Genomic DNA, 15,934 nt, shown 5'->3' with positions numbered 1-15,934 from the left:
GCCCAGATCACTGCTACTTGCTCTCTGCAAAGCTCCTCTGGCAACCTGCTATCACTCTTGGAGGTGCAGGGGCTCCTGTCACACAGGTCCTTTGGTCTGAAAAGCAGATGAGCATTTCCCAGCCTGGCTGGTGCGTGCTCCTCTGAGCTTTGGTGACTGGCAGGACTGGTGGGCAGGGCTAATGCTTCCCTACTGGCTGCTTTGCTGGTTTAACTTCTGGATTTTGACACCTGCCCATGTCCGATTCTTTTTAGCTGCTGTTTCTGGCTCTATTTTTCCCCTTTGTTTCTGAGAAGACCTATCCAAGTCTGGTAGAAAGTGTTTCATGCAGCCCCTCTGCTGCTGCCTGCTGCAGCTGGCAGAGGGCAGCAGAAGCCACGGAACTGGCGGCGGCAGCCTGGTCCTGGGGCAGCAGAGGCAGCATGGAGGGTGTTGGAGCTGGGATATCTCTTTGGGCAGGGACCCGCTAGAGATGTGGACATGGGCAGCATCTATTGCAGTGAGCCCAGGACTGAGGGAGAAGGGGTGTGGGATTTTTTTTCCTCTGAAAAACAGACCTTGCAGCCCCAAGCTAGTCTGTCTGTGCAGTGATGATGAGGAAAAGGTCTGCTTCTCCCTTGCAGGCAGCCCTGTGGCTTGTTGACCCCAGGCTGCCCTAGGATTGGGACAAAGTCCTGTCCCTGGGTGTGGAGACAGGATGGCAACCAGCAAGGGCTGTGGGGTAGAGCCTGAGCACTGGCAGAAGCAATGCAAAAGAAAGGTAAGCAGGGGGGAAACTTCGTGCTGCTCTTGGATGTGTTGCAACCCCCTGGGCTTCCCTGCCTGTACTGCTCCCTCCCTATGTGTTGGCCAGGCCCCTGGGGCGCTGCTTCTCGGCCCCGGGGCCGGCAGGCAGAGACTGGCCTGGGATTGCCTCTGGATGGAGCTTTTTTTCTCCAGAGTAGCTAACTCCAGCCTCACGTTGATTTCCATTTGAGTCGGACACCTTTCAAAAGCCCCAGAGGGAGCTTGCACAGCATCTGTATCTGCAGTTTTCAGAGCGAGTGTCTTGCCAAGTATCTCTGTGCCTCAACAGCTAAGGGAATCCCTCTGTAACCTGCTTTTTACAAATGCTGCTCTAGACTTTCTGAAACAGGGTCCTCCTATGCCATTTACTTCCAAAATATATATATAGTGACAAGTTTGACAGGTCCCTCTTCAAAAAAAGAGGCCTTGATCAGCACAACGTAATGCTGCCTCAGCTGTGGCTTTCCTTCCCTTCCCTCTGCATTTTAGGAAGGCTTGGTTGCTAGCTACTTCCTCCCAATATCTGAGTAACTTCTGGTGGTGTTCAATCCCTTCCTGAAACACTGCTTGCAGGTGGTGTGCCTCTTAGGCCCTGTCCCTGTGGCCAGAACCAGTACTGGGGGCTGTTCCTTGCAGCACAGCAATCAGTGCACCCCACTGCCTGGCTTTTGGGACCCTCGGTGTTTTCTGCAAGAGAGTGAGATCAGATTTTCTGTTTCTATAAATCACAGGGCTCTGTCCCACAAGGTTTAAAGACAAACTAATTGATATTAGTAGCCCTGGTAAAAATACACCTTTAGCAGCGAATGTTAAGCCCTCTTTTTCTTTAGGGGAAATCTTCTTGCACAAGAGTTGGAGCTAGTTCAAATGGGTGGTTTCTTGGTGAGAAATAGTCTTTCTTTGAAGTTTCTTATCCACTTTCACAAGACAAAAAGCTCTTCTGTTCTGGTTCTATTTTTTTATTTTGTACTCAGACTTATCAGGCTTTTAATCCTCCTCTCCACCCCTCATAACTTCTAGTTGGTAAAATAGGAGCAGAGGAAGGGACTAAGGGGGTAACTACTCAAAATTATTCTGACTTTTTGGCTTGGGTGAAGATAGAAGGATAAAAAGGGGGAGAGAAATGAGAAATGGTTCTTTTTCTCTGAAAGTTTCATCTTACTGCTTTTCTGGTTGGGGGAGAGATTGAGGTGGAAAATATAAGAACTTCAGAACAAAAAATGCTGGTTTTTGAAAACTTCATTTTATTTTTTCAGCCATTGATTTGCTGATTTTCAAAAAGGTGGACTTAAATCCAGAATAATCTGTTCTTAACTGAAAAAGTTGCTAGCAACAGATTTTTGTACCTTTGATTCTTGCTAACATGGCAATGCTGAAGCGTGGTGAGGCTTGCTTAGTTCTTGACAGTAGCTGCCTTGCCTCCTTGAAAGTAAAAACTAGCTGAAAAAATAGCTCAGTCATATCTCCCGTCATGGCAGGCAGGAAAGGCATCAGATAATTTACTTATAAAGGTGTTAAGCAGCATCCCTGAGTGCAAGCTTGAGTCTTCTCATGCTAGTGGCTAATGAGATACTCAGATGGAGGCAAAGAGCTGTTGTTAGAGACAACTCTGACTTGTGCTGCCATTTTGTAAGTGTGAACTGCTATTGGCTTTCATGAGATGAACCTTATATAGGAAGCAAAATATTGGAAGAGAAACTGAAGTCATGGGCAAGACCCTCTGATCCTGGGACTTGAGGTCAAACAGCTGGTAACAAATCAACCTGCCTGACAAAGAAATGGGTTGGGAAGGAGAGGAGTCTGACTGCTTGCAAGAGATTTGGAAGACAGACTAAATTTGATCTGCAAACCAAGAGTTGCAGGTGGTCCAGCCTGTCCTGCTGCAAGGGCTCAGGGGCTCCCCAGCACTGAAAAGCGCTGTGCCCAGCCCTGAGCCCAACCAGCTGGCTGCATAGGTGACCAGAAGCCAAAGTGTGGCTGCCTTATACTGCTTGCAATAAAAACATCACATGCAAACTAGTAGGGAAGGAAATCCATGTGGCTGGCAGTCTCCTTCCTTGGCCAACAGCAGTTTGCAACCTGTGGCCCTCAGATGTTCTCTCCCACGGAGAGGTTAGCAGTGGGAGAGGTTAGTGGTGCATCCCGAGCCTGCCATGCACAGCAAGAGGGATGCCTGGAGCCTCTCCAGTCTTGGCTTTCACAGATGGGCCTTCCCTGTCCCTAAAGGCTGTCCGTTTGAAGGGGCTGCCCTAGTGAGATGCTTGCAGGGACAAGTGTCTCTACTCATCTGAGATCCACATTCATCCCTGCTGGTGACTGTGAAGGATGCCTATAGACATTACCTATTGCTGTCAGTACGTTTTTCTTCCTGTTTACCCAAAAACATGCTCAGCTTTTGGGGTTATTTTGGCATATCTTCTTATCCCTCCTCTCCTGTGAGAGGGAGGGTGTGTGTTGGAGTAACCAGGCCCTTCATTTTCTCTTATTTAAACAAGAAGAAAACAACTGATAGAGGAAAAGAACATTTTGATTTTTTTTTGAATTCTTGAGCCTATTTCTCTTTAATGAAGTTTTGTGTCAGAAATCTCTAGAACTTCAGACAATGAGGTTTTCATAGACACCTCTCCTCCTCTTTCCTTTCCCTGACCACTCTCTACCCTTTTTTCTTTTACAACAGTAGTTTTTAGAGGAAATGAATTATCTTCTCTTAGAACAGCCTTTTCAAGCGGTCACACTTCCCTGTAAGCAGCAAAGTGAGTAGATTTCTAAGTGTTTTGCTTACTGAATGTTAAGGGTTTTTTTAAACCTGGTATTCTCTTCCTTAATTCCATTACAGTCTTTCTAGTGTGACTCTCTTGTTTTTCTATCTTCATCTTTAACCTTCTGCTCTTTACCAAGCTTATCTATCTGTACTATGCATGCTTGATGTTATTGAAATGTTCAAGCTGTGAAGTTGAATGTTCAAGAGTTTGGAGAGATAAGAATTAAATCTCCCTGTCTTACATTAAACACCTGCACTGCTTATACTGTGCATATGTATTGTGGCAGTCCAATTACCTGACCCCCCACATGGCTCTTCTCCAAAGCTCTTCTGCCTCATTCAGTGCACAGGATACCTTGTGCTCACATTCGTATGGCTCTTCAATAGGATTTTTTCTCTTTGTACCCATTGTAGGATCTGCTTCTTTGCCTATTCAGGTGCTGCACAGTAGTACTCATCACTATTGTATCAGATTGCTTCACACATGGTCATGAACTTTAATTTCACAACACCCCTACTGGAAGGCAGGTTATTTTTATCCTCTTTTTACATTTGTGAGAATTGACATGAAGAGCTTAAAGCAGAAAAGCAGTGAATGCTTTTGGCTGTTGATTTGAATATATCTATGGTCATAGTTTTGGAATATTTAACCCCAGAGGGCTGTCTGCAGTCCAGCTTCTCCTGCGTAACAGCAATGGGTGCTCAGTGTGTCCATAAGGCAGACCTAGGATCTCTCTTCTGCCTTAGGAAACTGAAGAGCACAGAATAAGTGGCTTCCTGTGGAAACGTGGGTTTGAGTGGCTTCTTGATATTGTGTAAGAGCTCAAAGGCAGAGGGAAAGCCTGATCCCACAGCATGCCTTCACTAGATGAGTATCCATCATCTTCCTGCAGCTTTCTATCTGTCCCTCACCTGCATCAAAGGAGGTCCCCATACACAAGAGCTGCTGGTACTTTACTGCACTAATTCACTCCTGAATAGGTGTGTCTGGCTCGCTGAAAGAGCTGGAGATCCTGTAGTGAAATGACTGGGACTTTGCAATTAAACAATACTGCAATTTGCTCTTCTGTCAGTATGTTAGGGCTATTCTGAACTCTGGCATTCCTGATTTGAGTACTTGACTCTGCAGCCTTGTAGTTATCACCTCTGGAGAGGTTTCACAGACTACTGGCAACACACTTGTGGCCACAGCATTTTTATGGACTTTGGTCCCCTCCCCACGTGCTTCAGCCACACATACTTAATAAGTGCTTATGCCCTTGCTCTTTGAAAGGGGTTCAGGAGGGTTGCTTGGGGGCTGAGCCAAGTGCAGCTCTCTGGAGCAGCACAGGAAATGTTCATTTTTGTTCGTCCTTTGTTTCAGCTAACGCTGATGTCAGCCAACACTGATGTTAACAATGGTGATGGGCAAGGCAAAGATAGTGACTTTAACCAGTATCGTGGGATTTTCTTTGTGGGAAGATGCTTGGTTTGGCTCAGCAACACAGCTACAGAGTGTGTGTATGAGCAGCAGAGCAATACATGGGATAGAAGAAAGGTGATAATTTCTGCTGGAGTGAGTGAGTAATCGCTATGCTGTGACTTGAATCCAGGGGTCTGAGAAATGTCCAGGACAGAGGTGGAATTAAGTGGCTGTGAATGTAATTTTAATAGCAACTCTGGGGCAGACCAGCCGGAATACCACCTTTGGACATTTGATATAATGTTCAACACAGTAATCTGCATTTTTAAAAAAGTATGTGTGGCAAGTTTGACACCTATAGCAAAGTTGGAAATGTTGCTTCTGCATTTGGGCAGAGGCCTATTGCATTGCAACCAGACAGAAGAGTGTCTTTTGCCTGTCTGAACTAGGGTAGTCATTCGGGCTCCCCGAGTATACCCCTGTCCTGGGCCAGGTGCTGGCATCACCTGGCTGGCCTGCCTCTCAGTGAGCACTTTTCTACAGAATGCCACCTCCTGGCTTTTCCCCCCTCTGAGGACTGTTTCACTAAAATCCTTTTTTTTTTTTTTTTTTGGTAGCTTTTGAACCTTTCTTAAAGAAAAAAAGGCAACATTTTTCATGCTTGGGGAGGAACAGTTTTGCAAGCAATTTTGTGCTGGGCTATGTGCAAGGTTGCAGTGCTGCACTTTATTGCCCTGCAGTGCAGTGAGAGACTGGAATTCATATGAATCTTTGCAGCTTCCCAAAATGGCCCTTGTCTCAAAGTGGGCAAAAGTTTCCCTTCTGTTTTGGGGACAAAGCTTCCATAGTTCCCTTCTGCTGGTAGTATTAAAGCAAGAAACTTGGAAGGAACTGTCTTCATATAGTGGCTTTCCAAAACACTTTCTCCCTGGGAGTTGCCTAGGCTTTGGATAAGGAAGCTGAGATAAGTAAGGGACTTCTTGGGGATAAGGGGGTTAAGCAGTCTTGAACATCCTTCTCCCCATCCTTCCTGTGTGCCTTTTTCCTGGCTGATGCGTTGTTCTGCTTTCTTCTCACCTGATTTTTCTTGCTCCTCTTTATATGATTTTTCTATTCTCCATGTTATTGGCAGCTCCTCTTTCTGATCCTCTTCACATTTAATTAATGTGCTGCTTATTCCCTCTCTTAGATCAGTAAGTATGATATTTAAGACCAGATCTAGTCCTGATATGTGCATTACCCCCCTCTCTACACCTTCCACTCTGAACACTTTCCAGCTTACATTACTGTAAGCTGTAATATAATGGCAATAGTGCATCAGTCCATGTGAGGAGGTCTCTACCAATCTGATCAGAATGGGTTTCTTTTCAAGAACAAAACTATATCGGACCTAGATAGAGACCCCTGCTTCTGCATTTAAATAGATGACCTGCTGTTAAACAGGAGTGGAAAGAAGTTGCTGTAGCGGTGCTGTTCTTAGTGCAGCTCCCAACAACTTGGATGGCTTCAGTTGTGAAATCCATGGGGTGAAGCTGGGTCTGCAGCTTCCGGCAAACTATGTGAGCCTGTGCCCTCTGTGTAAACTGATTGTGGGCTCCAGGAATTTAGCAAAGCTCTTTCTTTTCTTTCTGCATTCCTAATTATCATCTTTGCATCTGCAAATTATCAGGTTTCATCAAAATCTTGTGGTTTTGTATGTGGAGAAATTTCTGCTTATGAAAGAAAAAACATCTTATTGAAAACCTCTGGCTGGACACCTTTCAGATTTGCTCCAGAACATGTGCCCTCTTAAACACCACCTCCACGTCTTCCCTCCAGACAAGGGAAGCTGTCTGGAGGTTGTGTATCTAATGCCTAATATTTTCCACTGATCACTTACCCTTTTGTATAAGAAATATAACAAAGCATCCTGATTAACTGGGATTGAAGGAATTAAACCTGTGTTTGTGGAGATAACAATCAATGAGGTCTCTCAACATACTTGTTACTCTGGGTTTCCTTTGATTGGCATATCAGTGGCTGCACACTGTAAGTTACCTTGATGGATTCCCCCATGCATCCAAATTTAAGAGATGTGGCACAAGGTTATTTTAGTTAATATTCCAGTGTGTGATTTGCCAGGTCATTTGCAGGCTTCTGTCTTGACTCATAACCTCTGTGCTTTCCGTTCTGAAGTTTGGCTCTGGTTTTGGTGCCCCCTTTCTATGGAAATAACACTGCAGGCAGTCCTTGAACCTGCCTCCAGCTTTTCCGTAGCTACCATGACTCTTGGTCAAGAAACCTTTCTGCTGGGATCCTCCCTTAAATAGTGTGTGCTCATGATGCTTTGAAGAGGAAGCAAGGGCTGAGGGATAGATGAGGGACAGAGGCAATTTAATTATTGACACAGCTCTCTTGGCAGGAGCTGTCAGGTTCCCCCAGGCTGGGGCTACTGGCACCGGTCCTGGAGAGCATTAGCTGAAGAGGTGTTCCCAGAAGTATGTGGGTCCACAGCAGAAATTTTGGTGCTTCCCATTGCAGCCCATTAGTGGTGAAGTGAGAGGCTGCCTGCCTTGGATTAGAAAGCACTTGAGGATGTCATTTAGTCAGGCAAATTTCCCAGCTGACTGAGTATTCTTATTCCACTAATTACAAATCCAGAGGGTGGTGTGCACAGAGGTTTCCAGACAAGAGGTGCTTTCCTGCCTAATGGTTGGGCTGGTCGGGCCAAAAAAAGCAGAATGGATCCTGCTAACTTTGTTACCCTCTCCCCATCCTATGCAACCAGTGGGAACAAAGTAAAGCTTGCACAGGTAAATCCTGCAAAGTTTGGTGCTCAGATGCTGTAGCTGGTCCTTCTAACAGCCTGGATCTAAGTTCAGACCTGTGGCTGACGTGTATCACAACTGGGGGTGTAATTCAGAGCCAGGACCCTGGCTCAGACTGGCCTCTCCCTTGAACTCCCCTGAATAGCCAAGGACTGGGGGGCTGTGTGAAGGCAATGATTACCCTGAATGGTTGGCAGGAGTTGGACCAAGCCAATGTAGGACTGTTTTGTTCTGATGCTTTCAGCTTGTGTGGGAAGGAGAAGGCTTAGGCAAAGATGCTGTTGCAAAGCTGTGGGTAGTGGAAGCTGGGAGCAGCATCCGTGTTTGGGGCATGGGGCTGAGCAGAAGTGGTGATCCTCCATGGTCCAGCGGCCTCAGGGCGGCTCTGGGCCATGTGGGCTGGCCTGATCTCCAAGTGCTGCTGCTTTGGGGCAGTTACTGCATCCCACTTCTTGTCTTGCCTATCCTTTGATTCCCTGGTCCAGTGTTTCCCTTGTGGCTTTGGGCCTGATAGTGCTCCCCAAGGCTCTGCAGCCACTGCCAGGCAGCTGACAGCAGCAGCACAACATCTGCCTATCTCAGTGCCCTGAGGCTTCTCTTCCTGTGCACAGCTGCTCTACTCTGCCATGCACCTCCTATCAGCAAATGCACAACTCCTTGGTGCTCTTTTTTTTTTTTCTTTCTTTCTTTTTTTTCTTCAGTTAGCCCTCCTCAGGGAGAGCATTGCCTATCAGCGGTGCATTTGTAGTTGCAACCGGATGCTCCAAAGCCATGTGCCAGGGAGGATTCCCAGCCTTGCTGGAGTGCTGCCTGCCCTGGGATCTGCAGCTTCAAAGTCAGTCTTTGGGTCTCGCAGGCTGGGGTGTGTGTGTGTGTGTGGGGGGGGGGGGGGGTCATGATAAAGGGACATGAAGAAGACTGACAGGACCCAGTTCTTGGAGCACATGGGCTTATTTCAGCCTTGGTCAGCTTTGTTCTGGCAGTTTTCAACCGGAGATGTGCACATGTGGCTGAAGGTGTTTCTGAGAATAGGGCTCACAATCAATTGCAATACAGTTAGGGGATGGAGGGGACATGGTGAGCCAGTCCTCTAGGAGATGTCCGGCCCCGACACTGGATTGTGCAAGTGTAGGAGAAGCTGTTTGAGTGACCAGGAGACAGCCTTTGGGCATGCTTTGAACTGCCCCTTTTCTGGCACACCATCGAGCTCCAGGACAGGGCATGCACGTGAGCCATTTCCAAGCAGCGCCTCCTTTCATTAACTGCTTAGTTGGGGCTCAGTCCCGTGTTCCCCATACAGCTGCCTTCAGGAGCAAGAGACTGGATCACCCTGTCTCCCACTGCCACTGCTCGCCTTAATATCATGAAGAGCTCTTATTACCTGGCTCTCTGCTGTTTTGTTTCAGCCAATTAGAGTTAATGAGATTCACTGAGTGTTAGGCAGTCTGCTGTCCCTCCGCTTTCCGTTGTCCTTGTGAAGTTTACCAAATGCGGCAAGATATTAATCCTTTCAGGGACCATAGCACAGGTGATGTGGTGGCATTTAGAGCCCTTGTTAAAGTAGCAGGTTCACTCCTAATCCAGCTGATGTCTTTAGGACACTTCTGCTCTCCTGCTGGCAGGCTCTGGTTACAACCATACTGTGTAGCTGGCTTTCCTGCTTGATGGAGAGGATCTTAAACTTGCTGTTTCCATGGAAGTACAGCCAGCAAAATCCCCATGTTCTCCAAACTTGGTAGGTTCCCAAGTACACCAGAGTTCATGCTTCCCTTGGGGATTTATTCCCCTAATGGCCTTCGCACTCACAGCTCAGCAGTGTCTTTGGGACAGGAGGCTGGCTGCTGCTTGGTGTCCAGCTGCAAACTGAGCTCAGTTTATCAAGCTGTGATGAAACCAGGTTCTCCTTTCCCTTGACATAGGAAGCTGAGGAGAGCATTTGGAGGGGAAGGAGGATTTGGAATAAAGTATTCCATGTGATATGAACATAGGGCACTTTCCAAAATGCTCTGGCTAGTGTTGTCAACTGCAATTTTTTAGTGTGAATCTTCTGTTATTTGGCCCTGTTTCAAGCCCCAGGTGTTGGCTTCAGGTTGAGCATGCCATTCTCTCCACTTCCGTTTTAAAACAAATAAAAACTAACTAGTTCACACCTTTCTGGGTGCAGAGAAAAACACAAACCTAGAAGTTTCACAGATTAGGAAAAAAAAAAAGAAAAAAAAAAAAGCAGGACTCCCAAAGCTAGTCACCTTATGCAGCTGATTTAGATGAGTATTAGGTACCTAAATAGCTTAGGCATATTTGGACTTGACAAGCCTGCATGGTGTTAGAAATAAAAGTGCCAAGTCATCTAAAACCTCTTGACTCTACAGGGGGGGTTTTGAACTGATGCTGCTGTTGTAACTGTGGAAGAAGAGAGGAAAAATATGTGAACAGATTCTTTTCTCCAGGCTCATTTTTGCCCTTGCCAAGGGACTGCAGGACAAATACAATCTCTTTCAGGTCCATTGGTTTTTATGAATTTGTTCCACTGCCAGCTTGTAGGTTTTTGAAATTCAAGACAGTGAACTAGCCCTGCTAATGAAGAGCCCTGGTACTTCTCTGTGTAGTTGGAGTTGGCTACCAGAGATGTGGATTGCTGTGCTTTGTCATGGAACAAGACTCCAGCTGTTCACTCTGCCAGGATGTGCTGGGACACAGGCCTGGAGCTCAGCAATGTCCTGCAAAAAGATTTTTAGCTCTTAGAGTTGTTTGTGTGTGTGTACACATGCTGAGCGTATATATAACTTGGAGATATTTAGCCATCCCAGTGGCCACTTCTGGATTTCCTTGGGCATATCTAAGCTACAGGTAAAACCCCAAATATATTGGAGTCCTTATTTGAAACTGCATGGATCATGTGATGCTATATATAAAGTGTTGAGCCTCAAGCATCCCTTGGGATTATACATGCAGATCAGTACCTTTCAGGGAATGCAGAAAGGTGAGGAACAAATGATCTTTTGTACTAATGCATACTAGCCTTGAGGTCTGTTTTGTCATGGATTTGTTCTGCAATTTCAATGAGCCGTTTGCCTCCTGTGCCTTAGCCCCTGTCCCCCCAACCCAGCCCTGCAATCCCCCTGACCGTTACCAGATAATGCATCCGTTCTCACACACTTTTCCAGCCTTCTGCAGATTGTAAACTGCTAGTGGTGAGCGCCACCTTTGTGCATTTGAGTTTGTGAAATTTAGCCCCAAATATTAAGAGGCCTTGAAACGTACAGGGGAGTTCCTGCTATTGGCAATATGGCTGATGTGGCAAAGCAGCATGTACTGTGGGTTATGAAGTAAAAGCGCTCTGTTCTTACTAAGTGTGTAGTTTGGGGCTGGAGAGTTTCAGCAGTGTGAATGCATTTTTGTGTGTTTGAGAGGGTGGAAAAAGCAGTGTGTCCCAAAACCCATTGCTGGTGCCGCAAGGCAAGTGTGCGGGAAAGGCTGCTCCTCCCAGGGATTCCCACCAGACACCTGGTTTTACCTTGCCAAAATGCGCAAGTTGATGTCAACCTGTGGGTTTACTGGTGAAGTGGATGTCCAAAGGACAGTCCTGAGCAGAGAATACTTCGAAGGGGAGCCTTGTCTTTGTTCTGCACCAGGGTAAAGGTTACTCTTGGGCTGTTTCTGGAAACAAGGGGTTTCAGGTGTCTTTGTCCCCTCCCGGTAGGCTTTGGGGTCTCTGTTGTGGACTGGGAGGGCTGGTTTGCCCTTGCTGGAGTGGGGAGGGGGCAGCCAGGATGCTGCTGCTGCGTGCCTCAGCCCTGCAATGTGCGTGCTGGCCTGAGGCTGGCCCTGCTCCAGGAGCTGACGGGCATCTCGCCCCTCCTGCGTGCCGTGGGGCTGGAGCACCGGGGTCCCCTTGCTCCATGGCCTTGGCGACTGCACCTGCGCCCTGTCTGACGCCAGGCTGCAGCTCCCTGCCCAAAGGAGGAAGTGCACCGCTTCGTCGCTGGACAGCACGGGTGGCTTCGCTTTGCCTGGGAAGCGGGAAAACCAGAAGGTTTTGGGGCTGTTTCTTTGGATTGCTGCTAGGCTCCACTCCAGCAGCGGTGCAGAGGTGGTGCCATGGACGGCACCGTGCCCGCACGGGATGGGTCTGGCAGCGAGGCCGGGACAGCGGCCACGGGGCTCCTGGCGACGCAGGGTGAGGAGCGACCCCAGCTCTGACCGAGGCTGCAGGCAGGCAGCTGATTTACGGCCGCAGCGAAACAGGGGTCTCTCCGAGGTAAGCTGTAGGCGAGTTGCCATGGAGACTGGCTAATAAAGCACCAGGCAGCAGCCGTCTCTGACAAGGCGCCCCACTCGGCTGCCAGGAGCGGGCGGAGAGGAGGCAGGAGGGCCAGCGCAGGCAGGCTGGCGCTCTCCTCTGCAGGGCGAGCACGCTCCGGGTTGAGTTATGTGCGGGGAGAGCGGGCCCCCGCCCTGCCCGTGGGTGGGCAGTGGTGGGTGTCTGCGAGTGAGGCTCTGGGGACCTCTCTCCGCTGCAGCCCCGGTGCCCAAGAGCCTTGCTGGAGCAGGCACGTGATGGGCAGTGCCCTGGGACCCGCGTGGCACTGGGTGCATCACCCTTGGCATGCCGCTGCTCCTGCTGCCCAGCTGCTTAGCCAGTGTGACACCGCTGGTTCCCCAGGGTGCCGAGTTGGGCGGGATGAGCAGGAGCCAGCGTGGGCTGGTCTCCAGGCATGCCAGAGCAGCGCGGCATCTCCTGGAGCCCTCGTTCTGGCCGGCACCTGTGGAAAGGACTGTCCTATCTAAATCTTTTGCTAGACCAGGAGTTATTTAATCTGCAGTCTCATCCTGTTCAAGGGTACCTGTAGCATGGCCCCAAAACAAAGCTTACTTGTATTCTGGTTGCTTGAGCAGGGTGGTGGGAGGGAGAGGCTTAGCTAATTACTAGCAAGACATTCCTAGGCTGCTGTACTTGCATTTTGAGAGATTACCCTTCAGTTATAGGGTGACAGCCTTAAAGTTTAGTCTCGATCATGGTTAAGAAGGGTTCTGCCTCAAAGCCATCTCCCCCCGGCATGTGCCAGAGTTCAGGTGGGCGTTCCAGTAGGTAACGGAGAGTGAGGGAGGGGGCAGGAAGGGAGGTTACATATTTTAAGAAAGAAATAAAAAGCCTTATGATGGAGGAATACATTAAAAGACAATTGCTTACAGGATTCATGAGATGTTTTTATGTCTCTTAAACTGATGGATGTATCCACAGGGACTGTTGCACTTAGTGGAGGGCTACCTTTCCCTCCAGAGAGGGTAGAGATCAAGACAATTACAGCTAGCTTTTGCTAGCTATCAATAACACTTCCTCCCCTCCAAAAAGGTTGCTCAAAAGCTGGACTTACCAAGCTAGGTAATGCCTCTCTCCCTGGCCAGAGTCTCTCTCCACTGACAGCATCCCCTCTTGCTAGCAGCCATGTTGTACTACTGCTGAATAGTCCTTGTGCTTTTATTGACTGCATCACCATAAAGCACCCAGACACCAGGAGTACTTGCCTCCCTTACAAGTTAGTTGGCTTTCTCCGCTCACTGGGACAAGGGAAGACCTCTCAGAAACTGCCCTCCTGGTGCCTGCACAGTACCTGAGTCTCCCTTGCTGCTCTTGCAGCACTAGCTGGCAGAGGGAGCCAGCCAGCTCTTGGTGTTGCAGCCAGACTGTAAGGGGCAGAGCTCAAATGAAGCTTTGAAATCTGCCAGGAGCAGCCTCTGCAATCTAGGAGGGGAGATGACTGGGATTTGGCTAGCAGAGATTTTGGTTACTGCTCTTCGGCTGGCTAGAAGCAGGCCTTGCTATGGAGCACAGGCACCTGCTCTGCCAGATGTCTGAGTGCTCTGATTCGGCCTGGATCCAGTGCACCTGGAGGGGTGGCACAGAGGGAGGGGGTTGCAGTGTGCACATCCACTGACCTCCTCCTCATCTAGGGGGCTTGCAGGCACTGCATCCTGTGCTCTGTTAGCAGCAATATGCTGTTCGTGTGGCTACATCCATGTGATTCTTCAGCCTGTGCTTTCTGTCCTGTCTAATGCCATTTGAGGCCATTTGCCCCACCTTTGCAAGGGGGACTCAGTATTTGGTGTGGCTACGAGGGGAGGGATTTCATTTGATTTTGGATTCTTAGAGAAACTTTTCCAAGGAAAACTCCTCAGGGCTGCATACATCAAGAGCTGGGATGAAGTTTGTCGCTGCAAGGCCATGCCTGGGCTCTCTGCCCTGGGGCACCCCAGAGCTGTCTGGGATTTTGCAATTGTTTGGTGGCCCTGTAGGATAAGTAGATAAAATTTGGGCCTGGTGCCTGAGACTATTTCAGGCTGCTAGTCGTGTCAGAGGAGACCTAAGGCACTGAATGAGCAAAGGAGACAGTCTTTGGGGAGGGCATCTCTGACGGTGGAGTGAGATATGTTCTTCCTGGGGAACTCTGTACAGCTGTTGCTTATGGATGAACAGGCCTCAAGAGGACCATGGTTTCCATTGTCTGTGACTATTGTTAGCACTACTTAAATCTGTAAATCCTGGAATGTTTCTTGATAAGAGCCATTTAAAATCCTGAGTCATTTCTGTCTCCAGATATGCCTATCTTGTTGATTCTGTTTCATGCCTGTTCTCATACCCAAGGTGGTTCATTCCAGCAGCTGAGTCAGTTTGGAAAGGAGGGAGAACAAATACTAGGGCCACCTCTGCTTTGAGCCTTCAGGGAACCAATATTCTTGAGTTAGCCAGGTCCTATCTATAGTCCCACCTCTGTGCATTGTCACCTTGGTGATGTCTGATGGAGTGCCACTTCCTACAAGGAAAGCAGTGGACCAGAGTTGGGGCTTTTAGCTAAGTGAATGTCTGTACCCTGGGACTCCCTTTGGGCTCTCCCCTATTCCTTTCCTACTGCCCTCATGCTCACAAAGCTATATACCAGGAAAGGAAGGACAGGTGCCTTGGAAGAAACTTCGAAATAAGCAGAAACTCATCATGACTAAGTACGGCCAACCTGCGTTGCTCGTCAGGCCCTTTCTTGGATGACCCTGCCTTGAGCAGGAGGTTGGACTAGATATCTCCTGAGATGTCTTCCAGCCCCTGGATTTTCCTAAGATCCTATGATTTAGTACAACTGAGGAGAATAATAAAAAAGCTCCTTCTGCTGGCATATGCACACAGTTCCTTGCATGACATCTTTTTTTTGTTGTTGTTTTGTAAAAGGAGGAATCCAGTGCAGAAATAGACTTTTTTTTCCTGGGAACAGCCCCATACCATGTACTGGTTGCTGTCATTCATGCAGGAGCAGTCTAAGGGCAATGATAATGCCAGCTGTCCACACGGGTTCTCAAATGTAAGGTCTCTGCAGCTCAGACAAAATATCTTTTACAAATCAGAAAATATTTCTGATTGCTGCCATCCTCTGGGTGTTTCACTTCCTTCGGCTAGGGCTGGATGTGGTGTTGAGGGCTGGAGAAACTCATCTCAACCACTTATGGTTTGTGAAAGCCAAAAGGTGCCTCTAAGAGACCCAAGTGTTGTAATAACATTGAAGATTCCCCCTTCTCTGGTCTAAGAACTTGTTGGATTTGATTATGGTGGCACTGTGTTGGTCCAAGCTCAGTCCTTGCTGGCGATGTTGGTCTTGATCTGTGTGGTGAGGCCATGCAAGACCCATCAGCTCTTGCCTGTGGCCTCTATCCAGTAGAAGAAAGCAGAACCCTCCTGGCATTTGAACAGCTGCTAACAGGAAGTAATTCTGGATACTTGGATTAGCAAAGGCCATGCTGGGAACATAAACTGTTGAAATTTTGTTTTGAAAGAGAGCCCATGTTCTCTATTGTCCAGGAACAAGTAATGATGAATGCTCCTTTCTCATAACAGTTGGGATGATTTAGATCTGCAGGGATAAGGTGGGGTAGTCACTGCTCTAACTTTCTCCTAGAAGCAAGAACTGGGTCATGTTTCAGATACCAAAATGGAGAGAACAGATAGTTGGACTAGATTTAACCATTCTTGTCTCTCTCCTTCAGGGCCCCTGCTCTGAAGTGTGCCTGCATGCTATTTATAAGTACTCAAAAACAAGGGTATTTTAGAGGTATTTTTGAGGTGGTCAGAAGTGGTTAGAATTATAGCCCTTTTATCTCATCCCAAATCCTCAGTGATGGAGGAACAGTTATGTA

Source organism: Apteryx mantelli, chromosome 13 (genome assembly GCF_036417845.1).
Source record: "Apteryx mantelli isolate bAptMan1 chromosome 13, bAptMan1.hap1, whole genome shotgun sequence".
Classification (NCBI taxonomy): domain Eukaryota; kingdom Metazoa; phylum Chordata; class Aves; order Apterygiformes; family Apterygidae; genus Apteryx; species Apteryx mantelli.
This window is presented reverse-complemented; position numbering follows the sequence as displayed.